The following is a 10,287-nucleotide window of genomic DNA, read 5'->3' as shown; positions in this document are numbered from 1 at the left end:
ATACAGAGTGAAGTCAGTCAGAAAGAGAAAAACAAATACCGTATGCTAACACATATATATGGAATCTAAAAAAAAAAAAAAAAAATGGCCAATAAGGATATTAAAAGGTGCTTAACATCATTAGCAATTAGGGGAATGCAAATCAAAATCACCATGAAATCCCATGTCATACCCACTAAGGTGGCTATAATAAAAAAGGGGATGATTAAGTGTTGGCAAGGATGTGGATAAATTGCAACCCTCATATATTGATGGTGAGAATATAAAGTGGTGCAGTCCCTTTGGAAAATGTTTTTTTCAGTTCCTCAAAATATTAAACATAAAGTTACCACGTGATTCAGCAATTCCAATATTTGGTATACACCCAAAAGTACTGAAAATATATATCCACACAAAAATTTGTACATGAATGTTCCTAGCAGCATTATACATAATAGCCAAAAATGTAGAAACAACTCAAATGTAAATTAACTAAGTGGATAAACAAAATGTGGTCTATCAATACAATTAAATATTATTCAGCCAGAAAAAGGAATGAAGTACTTGATGAGGACTACAACATGGTTGAAACTTGAAAATATTATGCTAAGTGAAAGAAGCCACACAAAAGGAAAACTATATGATTCCATTTATATGAAATGTTCAGAATAGGCAATTCATAGAGACAGAAAGTAGGCCAGTAGTTGCCAGGGGCTGGGGATGGGAGAGAATAGGAAATAGCTACTTAATGGATATGAGTTTCATTTCGGGGTGATGAAATGGTTTGGAACTAGATAGTAGTGATGGTTGTACAACTTGGTGAATATGTTAAAAAACAGTGAATTATACACTTTAAAAAGTGAATTTTATGGTATGTGAATTATGTTTCAATTTTTTAAAAAACCTAGTCCTTCAGCTTTTTTAGTACTGTGAACTACCCTGTATCATTCTAATAGACATTGCTTAATTTATTCCCCAAATTAAAATTTTCAAAAGCTACTATGAATATTCTTATATATGCCTCCAAATGATTTTTTTCTCCCAAATTTATCTATTAAGTGCTATTTGAGTATATTGATTGGGTTTAACCAGAAGTGTTGATAAGTGGCAAGATGATTAGAATATCTCTTTATTTTGTCTGTCTCTGTCATGTGACTGCTCACTCTGTCCATTCCCCTGTCCTGATCCACTCCCCCCCTAAAAAAAAATAAACTAGAAAAATAAGAATGCAACCTGACAGGGAAAAGGAGAAGTAATGAGGTTGACATTAATAATAATACCCACATGAGCTCATTGTGCCTTAAAAATTGATGTTGGATAAGTTTCTCCTGGATGTGAGGTACTCAGACTACTGCCAGTGCAGCTGCCTCTGGCCACAGCTTACGATTGCTGCTCTTCTCAACTTGCACATGCCTGTGGGATGAAACATTCTGTCTCTAGGACGGGTGGGCAGAACAAGATGACAGGTCTAAATTAAGAACTCAGGACTTCATGGAAGATATTTGCTTTTCCTGGGCAGTGCAGGAGGTGTGGGATTAAAGAGGATGAGGAAGACAGCAGCTGGTCTATGCCCTGCCCATTCCTCTCCTTGTGAGCCTACCCAGTCACCCATGTGCTGAGGACTGGCAAAAATCAAAGTAGTTGCTCAGTCTGGCCGTGAGAACAGTACTTTCTTTGAAAATCAAGCTTCTAATCTGTGCAGTCCCCTCATCATTTCCAGATGTTTGGCCTATAATTCAGATGTTGCTTTATCATTTGGTGCTGGCTCTCAGCCTTCTCCTTCCTGGCCTGGCCCAGGGCTACTCTTATCTCAGCTTTCTCTTGCCCATAATCTGCTTCCAAACTATGAAACATCTTATCTTCCTCCTGCCCAAGTATTTGTGAATTCTGCATTCCTCAGAATTGTGAGTGGTCCCAGGTCCAGCTCTGCCATCAGAAGCATGATCCTCCCCACTTCCAAATTCAAGGTCCCAATCATATCATGAGGATTTGGTCAATCTCTTTGACTAGTGGTTCTCAGTATAGGCTACACCTTGGGAGCTTCAAAAAAAACACTTATACCTGGGTCACATTCCTGAGATTCTGATGTATTTGGAATTTTAAAAATTCACCAGGTGATTCTCATGTGCAGCCAACTTTGAAAATCATTGTTTTAAGGGCTCTTTTTGGCTCTTGTATGTTTCACCTGAATATAAGGTGCAGTCAGAAAAAAGTCTTTCTGTTCCCCCATATTCAGAGGGAACTTGGTGAGGGAGTAACCTGGGGCCTACCAATTTTTTTTCTGGAAAGAATGGGTGATAGAGTTAAAAGGGCTGAGGGTGGAATGGTTCTTTTAAAACATGTTAGATCATGTCATTTCCAACCTCAAAATCCATCGATGCCTCTCCACCTCACTCAATAAACTAAAGTCCTTATAATGGTCAATGAGGTTTTAGATGATCTGCTTACCACCCCATCACCTCTTTGACTCCATGATCTACTATTCTTCCTATTATTCCCTTAACTCCAGCCATGCCAACCTCCTTGCTTTTCCTCAAACTAATCAGGAAATGCTTCCACCTTAAGGCCTTAACACTCGCTGTTCCCTTATTCAGGCATGTTTTCCCCCAGATATCCACATGGCTACCTTCCTCATCTTCTTCAGTTCTTTGATCATAAACTATCTTCTTAGTGAGGCTTCTTGACCACTGTTTCAAAACTGCAAGTTCCCTCCATATTCCCTATCCCTTCTCCTGTTTCATTCTTCTCAGTAGCACTTGTGACCATCTGACATACTTTATATCTTATTTACTTCTTTATTGCCTGTTTCTACCACACCTAGAATGTAAGCACCATGAGATCATGGCCCTCTTGTGGTCACTACTTCATCCCCCATGCTTAGAACAGTACCTGGCATAAAATAGGCACTAAATAAATATTTGTTGGATGAGTGAATGGTAAAAATTTACAAAATAATGGTAACAATATTCTGTCTGAGTGAAAGGTTTCACAGTTTGAAAGGGTTTCATATCAGTTAGCTCAATATTTCCTTCCAGTAACCCTGAGAATAAGCCATGGATTATTATCACCAATTCATAGATTTTAAAAACTGTGGCTTAAAGAAAAAAAATGTCTCTAAATTTATTTAACTAGCATTAAATAAAGCCAGAACTCACAGGTGATTTAAGACTCATGAGTTTGGCATGCTTTCCAAGGCAGTATTGAACTCTAAAATAGGGAATGGAGGTCCTCCCAGGCTGTCACTTAAATTTACTATTTCATCAGCAATCTTTTAGGTTGGGACAATGGTATTTTTTGAATACTAATATGTGCTTTAAAGAATGGCTAGACAGGGTTTCTGCTCAAGCCCTAAGAGACAAGGGCCAGGACAAAGAAGGTAGCAGTAGGAACAGGAAGGAAATGATGGTGGGAGATACAGATCTTACAAAGTAAGTCCATAGGACCTTACAATTACATGGATGTGAGAGCTAAGAGAAAGACATGAGTCAGAGAAGATTCTGAGGGTTTCTGCCTGAGAAACCAGGAGAAACTCAGGGTGCAAAAAGTGTGAAAAGAGAGTTGCTTGTTAGGAAAAAAGAGACAATGCACTCAGTTTTTCAAACTGTTTTAAGTATGGAAAGTTTGAGGGGACAAAGGACCATGTTAGTTGTGGTGCCTAGTAGGCAATTAAAATATGTAGAACATAGGTTGGGGCTAGAGATAAGTCAAATGCATAAAAATACCAGCTCGTGGATGCACATCAGAATCGTCTAGAGTACTTTAAAATATACCTATTCCTTAGACCAATTAAATAAAATCTTCAGAAGGTAGATCACCATTGGCCTAGGTAAATCATGGCAGAGGCTTAGATGAGCAAAGAAAAATGCTGAGAACAAAACACTAAGGGACATCCATATGTGAAGCTGGAAGAGGAAGATTAGCCAGCAGCAACCAAGAAGGGGAATCCAGGGAAGAAAGAATAGAACTCAGATGGGACGTACAGGACAAACTTATAAGAAGTAAAAGATGAGCAGCAGTGTCAGCTGTTGGTACAGGGAGGTGAAGGAGCATCGGGACTGGAAATACATTATTTTGTTGGTATGTGACAAAAATAAATTGTCTTAATATTCAAGTATATCACAATATGTGCATGGAATAGAAATAATTCAGAGACCACAGGTGGCTGTTACAGTTTTTAACAAGCTACTCTTTCCATTTCCAAAGTGGCTGAAGAAATTCAACTGTTAGTGATAGCAACATTTGGTCCAGTAATGTCAGGATTAGTATATCAACAGAGGAGAATGAAGGAAGCTGTGCAAAATTAAGGAAGTCACACCTATTTACCTTGTTCTTTATTCTGGTGTACAGAGCAACAGATAATGGCTCAGCAAGAATAAAGATGCTGGAGTAGAAAAGTAAAGAAATTTTTATTATAAACAATTGTCACTGTACAGATAGAATTAATATCCAGTTGGACCATTTCAATTCATCCAAAAGCAAATGTTAACCATGTGAGTTAAAATCTTTCTCCTTCAAAACATGTGGAAGCACACACATCCACAACAAAAAAGCACAAATCTAAAAAAGACAAACATAACTTAAAAGACTGTAAATTGAGGCAGAAAAAAAGCTAAAAAATATATAAATATTTAGTTAGTGTCTGGAACTACTGAAAAAAATTTTTAAAGGGAGGGGAGAAAAGAACTGTGTAACCAAGAATATGGTGATATAATTAAGACCAGCAATCTTTGGGCTGATTATGAGAGGAAAATAACACTTTAATGATTGCTGAAACAGTCTTCCCAAGTGGGAGCAAAGGTACAGAAACTACGCTGGATGATGTTCAAGGGAAAAATTAGATAATGTATGTGAGAGTGCTCTGGAAACTCCAAATTGTGCTACACATGTGAGGGGTTGCTATGAGTGTTGTTTCTATTCCACCCAGAGTTTGGGAGCAAAGGACATTGGAGAGAGGCTACAGGACAAACAACCAATACCCAAAACCCCTTCTATTGTTCCACAGTGTCCCTAGCCAAAGTGAGTCACATTCATGTACTGACCACCACAAGATACAATGAAATTAGTGGTATCATCAAAAATTAGTTACATCACCAGCAGTACTAGGTGACTTTCCACAGAGGATATGATTTTGACTGAGTTCTCCCAGCTGAAAACTGGATTAATGGTATGATTTCTTTACAGGGATAGGAGCTGGATAAAACTCAGTCAAGTACTCTCATTTCTGATTTTTATTAATGTTCTTTGGTCCTGCCCCACATTCTCTCCACCCTGTCCAGTTTACCAACTATCTCTCTGAAGATGTCAATAAGAACAGTGCCTTTTCTCCCACTATCATGTACACTATCCCTTCCTCATAGGCCAGAAATATCCTAAAGAAACAGACATACAAACTGATAAGCATTTGCAAGCACAGCTTAGGGCTACTTATCCTTCCAATCTGAATGGGAGAATCAGTCCATAGAATGAAGCCTGTCTGTACAGGATGAGATATTGATGTCAAAATATTTCTTGCCTTTTATTTTTTAGTCTTCCTAAGAAAAAGAAAGATGGTGAGGTAGTGGGGAAAAGATGAAACTGATACAACAAGAAGCCTATGATTGCATATGTAAATGCACATTCTATAAAATAATTTTCAGAATTGTACAATCTTAGATTGGAGCTTAAAACTCATCTTAGTCCTAGGTGCCTGTTGCCCAATAAAGAAATACCATCCATATCTACTTGAACTCACCTCAAGTAGAGTAACAGACACCTCAGTACTCATACGACAGCACATTTCATTATGGTTTATTTTTTTTCTGCTCTTTGGTAACTGACTAAAACTTCAAACCATCAGATAATTGAAAACATATTCTCATGGAATCCCAAAAGGATTCTTCAAGACAACCTAACCTCATTCCCTTGATGATCCATATGGGGAGACTGAGGTCCCTCTAGAAGGGATAAAATTTCCCCCAATTCACATAGTTGGTCAGCACAGAGCCAGGACTAGAACCTAAAGTCTCCAAATTTAGGGCCTAGTGCCAAAATTAAAAAAACAAAACAAAACAAAACAATACTGACCTTGGAGTAACAAAAATCTGGTTTCTAGTTTTGTTCAGACACTTACTAACTAAATGATCTCTAGCAAGTTTCATTTTCTTTGAGACTATTTGGCTACCTGTACAATTAAGACAAGAGGACCTGGACCTCCCTAGTTGGGGTGAGGAGTCTGTGGGATTATGGATTTGAAAGTACCTGGTACACAGTGGGAACTTAAGAAATAATTTACAAAGGAACTTGTCACATTCACCCATCCTGTTCCTTTTACAGTGTTTCTGATCACTTTGAAGGTACCACCATCACCCCAACTTATATAGCTCAAAGCCTCAGAGTCTTATTTGACTTGACAGCATGCTATAAGAGAAATGATGAAAGAGCTGCACTGTTTGACCTGGGAATGAAAGATGAGTGGGGATCTGTTTTATGGTTTTCAGATATCTGAGGAACTATCATGGAAGAGAATGAGCAGACTCCTCTGAGTGGCCCCAGGGAGAATGACTAGAACCTCTGGAGGCCAAAGGGAGACTGAGTTCAGTTTAACAAAAGGAAGAACTTTTGCAGAGTCAAGGCTTTCTATGAAAGGAATGGACTCTCTCAGAGATCAGTAAGTACACTCCCTTTGAAAGTATTCAGGCAGAGACTAGCAAAGATATTATAAGGTGAAGTCAATTGGGGTGAAAGAAAATTATGATTCATGAACTTTCTACTATGAATTTTCTACCTACTATGCATCAGACACTGTGCTAGATACTTCACAGGGATTATTTCTTTTAATCCTTCCAACAAAACTGTGACATGTCTACCATTCTCCCTTCAGACTGAGTTTTGGAGACTTCAGTATTTCTCACTGGGGTTACTACTGGTATTATAAGCGGGTGGTGCTCAACATCACTAATCATTAGAGAAATGCAAATCAAAACTACAATGATGTATCAACTCACACCAGTCAGAATGGCCATCATCAAAAAATCTAGAAACAATAAATGCTGGAGAGGTTGTGGAGAAAAGGGAACCCTCTTGCACTGTTGGTGGGAATGTAACTTGATACAGCCACTATGGAGAACAGTATGAAGCTTCCTTAAAAAACTAAAAATAGAACTACCATAAGACACAGAAATCCCACTACTGGGCATATATCCTGAGAAAACCATAATTCAAAAAGAGACATGTACCACAATGTTCATTGCAGCTCAATTTACAATATCCAGGACATGCAAGCAACCTAAGTGTCCATCGACAGATGAATGAATAAAGAAGATATGGCACATATATACAATGGAATATTACTCAACCATAAAAAGAAACAAAACTGAGTTATTTGCAGTGAGGTGGATGGACATAGAGTCTGTCATACAGAGTGAAGTAAGTCAGAAAGAGAAAAACAAATACCGTATGCTAAGACATATATACGGAATCTAAAAAAAAGGTTATGAAGAACCTAGGGATAGTTTGTGCAAAAAATTCCCACTCTCAACACATATCTCTAAATGCCCTATGGATATAGTATTGATCCTTGTTGGGAATGATGGGTAAATAATATGCTTAAGATCACAGACAGCAGGTAAGTAGAAGACCCAGGACTTGAATAAGCTGTATCTAACTCAGAAAGTAGATATCATTTCTATTTGTACCATCCATAGAAATGGATGGAATTGGGATTGGAATACACAACCTTTTAAAGTCTAAACCAATCCCAAGAGATAGTGATTCTCTCATATTCCTCTCTTTTCAATCTCATGTAATTTATCAACTTCTAAGTTCTTCAGATTCAACTTCTGTGATGTACTGTTAAATTCATTGCCTCCTTTCTATTCCCATAGTCAGCACCTCAGTTCAGGGTCTCATTCCCTCTCTGCATCTAGTTTATCTACATCTCATGTTTTCCTATTCCAATTCAGTTAACTCATGTTTACCAGATTATTCTTCCTGAAACACAGCTTTATCTTTTTTCTTTAGCTCAGAAACTTTCAATGATTTTCCACAGTGTGACGAATTGAACAGAAAATCTAGCATCCAAAAGTCTTCCACAGTTTTTCATCTATCTACCATGTCACCTTTAACTTTCACTTTCCACATAATTGTACTCTAAAATCCAGTTCAGCTGGTGTTCTTTTCACATGCCTTGAGCTTCCCTGCCTCCAAACAGTTGTTCCTGTTTTTCTCCTGGCTTGGAATGCCTTCTCTCCTGCCTCCACCTGTTGAAATTCTATCTGTGTTTCATGGCCCGTCTTAAATAATAATAACAGTTAACATTTATTGAGTGCTTATTTTGGTCAAGCCACTGTGCTAAGTGTGTGCAAGTATTTCACATGGATTATCTAATTTAATCCTCACAAAAACTTGATAAAATAAGCTCTATTTTTATATACATTTTAGACTAGATTAAAACAAAATTGAGACAGGGGAAAGTAATTATGCTTGTCCAATGTCACACAAGTTAATAAATGGTAGGATGGGATTTGAACTAAAGTAGTCTGGCTCTGGAGCCCTGAAAGATGATACAATGTCAAAACACAAACAATCAAAAAACACTTTCTGATTTACTCTGGCTCAACTAGATGTGATCCTTACCTGACAATACCAAAGCATACTTTAATTGGACCTTTAAATCTATTTTGTGTTATATTTATTTATTCTTATACCCATGATGAGGTCCCAGTGGGCATAGACTATGTCTTAGGCATCTGTCTGTCTCACACAGTGGTGGCACAGAGTAGGTGTTCAGTGAGTCTGTTATGTTGAATTGAATGTATGTTGGGGTGAAAGAGGGGACAGGTGAGTTATGTAGGGGAAGATGCCCATACTCTCCTGACTTAGCTACCCTGCAATGGTTTGATACTGGTCAGCACTGCCAACACCTGTCCAAACAAGACCTTGCAGTCTCTGCTTCCCCAGCCTACTTTCTGGCGGGTCTCTACTTGTCTCCCTGTTCTCACAGCTGCCTCAGCCTTTTGGCCAATGTTTGATGTAAAGCAGGATCAAAATATCACTGCCTTGGGCTCAGTTTCCAGGAGTGAGGGATCAAGTGAAACCCAGCCGGGTGGGTGAGACTGAAAGCCCCCAAATAGAGCTTGCAAACTCTTTACACAAGCCCCGACTTGCCCAGGGGCCACGTGGGTAGGCCAGCCACTCAACGTCCCTCGGGATGCTTCACAAATCTGACCCAGCTCCTCCCTCCCTCCCCTAAGCTCCTAGCCTCCTTCTCTTTTCCTTATCTCCTAACTGGAGATACTCAGGGTGTTTGGGTGGGTCCAGGCATGTTCCCAGAGGCCATAATGGTCCAGTACAAGCCTAATCCAGGGGAACTGGCTCACCAAGGCCATCAGGGTATTAGCTCAGGTCCATGGCACCTTACACAGCACTCTCTGGATACAGATGGATGGGCAGACAGACAGCCACAGGACACCTTCCCAGCCATTCTGACTTTGTAGCACCTTATCAGGGTCATCCTAACCTGATCCTGAACTCCCATTTCTATGCCCCACAGGTCTAAGCCACCTTGCCATGCCAGATGGTGTTCCCACACTTACCCTGTAAATGAATGGATGGATGGATCTTGCTCCAGTAACGGAATTCCTTGACAAATGTACCTCAGTGCAGGCCAGACATCCCACCAAGCCCCCACTTCTCAGCCCCCAGTCTCCATACTACACTCACAGTAGATGAAATTTGTTACAATCAAAGCTCTGCTCTGACTCATTTCACATCCACGTGTAGCAACAACAGCCAGAACCTATTCTCTTTTCCTTTCATGCTACGCCTACTTCTCCACCCCCATGAAGCAGCTATTGGACAACTTGAGTGTCTAGGTGTGGCTACACAAAGAAGTTTCACCCCTGACAGTGAGAGTGGGGGAGGAGTTGGGGAAGAGTGGGTGAATAGTGACCAAGCCACGCCTTTGGCAGGAACTGAAAAGCTTCAGGGACTGAAGCAGGGAGAGAGGTAATGAAAGCAGGAGAGATTGTGGAGCTGAAGTTAAGATCTGTGGTGTCAAGGGAGCATTGGTGTCTTCATGGCACAGTGTCACTTCCTCATATAAGCCTCACTCATCCAAGTCCTGCCCTGTCCACTGCACTCTGTTTATTTTCTTACTGGCACTGAATTGTAATCTGTAATAATTATTGATTAAATTCCTTGATTGTTTAATGTCTGTCCTTTCCCTTCCACTAATTGGTAAGCATCATGAGCTAATACTTAATAACTAACACTTATGCAACACTTGCTATCTGCCAGTCACTCTTCTCGATATTTTACATATATTAGCTC

General features: G+C 39.4%; 1 protein-coding gene across 1 annotated transcript in view; it reads right to left on the bottom strand.

The window, feature by feature from the left end:
* Nucleotides 1–9,785, bottom strand: part of EDA2R (ectodysplasin A2 receptor) — a 69,921-nt gene extending 60,136 nt beyond the window's left edge. Inside the window, exon 1 of the mRNA XM_007469647.1 lies at nt 9,679–9,785. The gene's annotated coding sequence lies outside the window, so the exon portion shown is untranslated. The remainder of the gene's footprint in view (nt 1–9,678) is intronic.
* Nucleotides 9,786–10,287: the final 502 nt, after the last annotated feature.

The sequence above is a fragment of the Lipotes vexillifer genome, unplaced genomic scaffold (assembly GCF_000442215.2).
Source record: "Lipotes vexillifer unplaced genomic scaffold, Lipotes_vexillifer_v1.1 scaffold60, whole genome shotgun sequence".
Lineage (NCBI taxonomy): Eukaryota > Metazoa > Chordata > Mammalia > Artiodactyla > Lipotidae > Lipotes > Lipotes vexillifer.
Note: the sequence above shows the minus strand (reverse complement) of the source record. Positions and strands in the feature narration are given on the sequence as shown.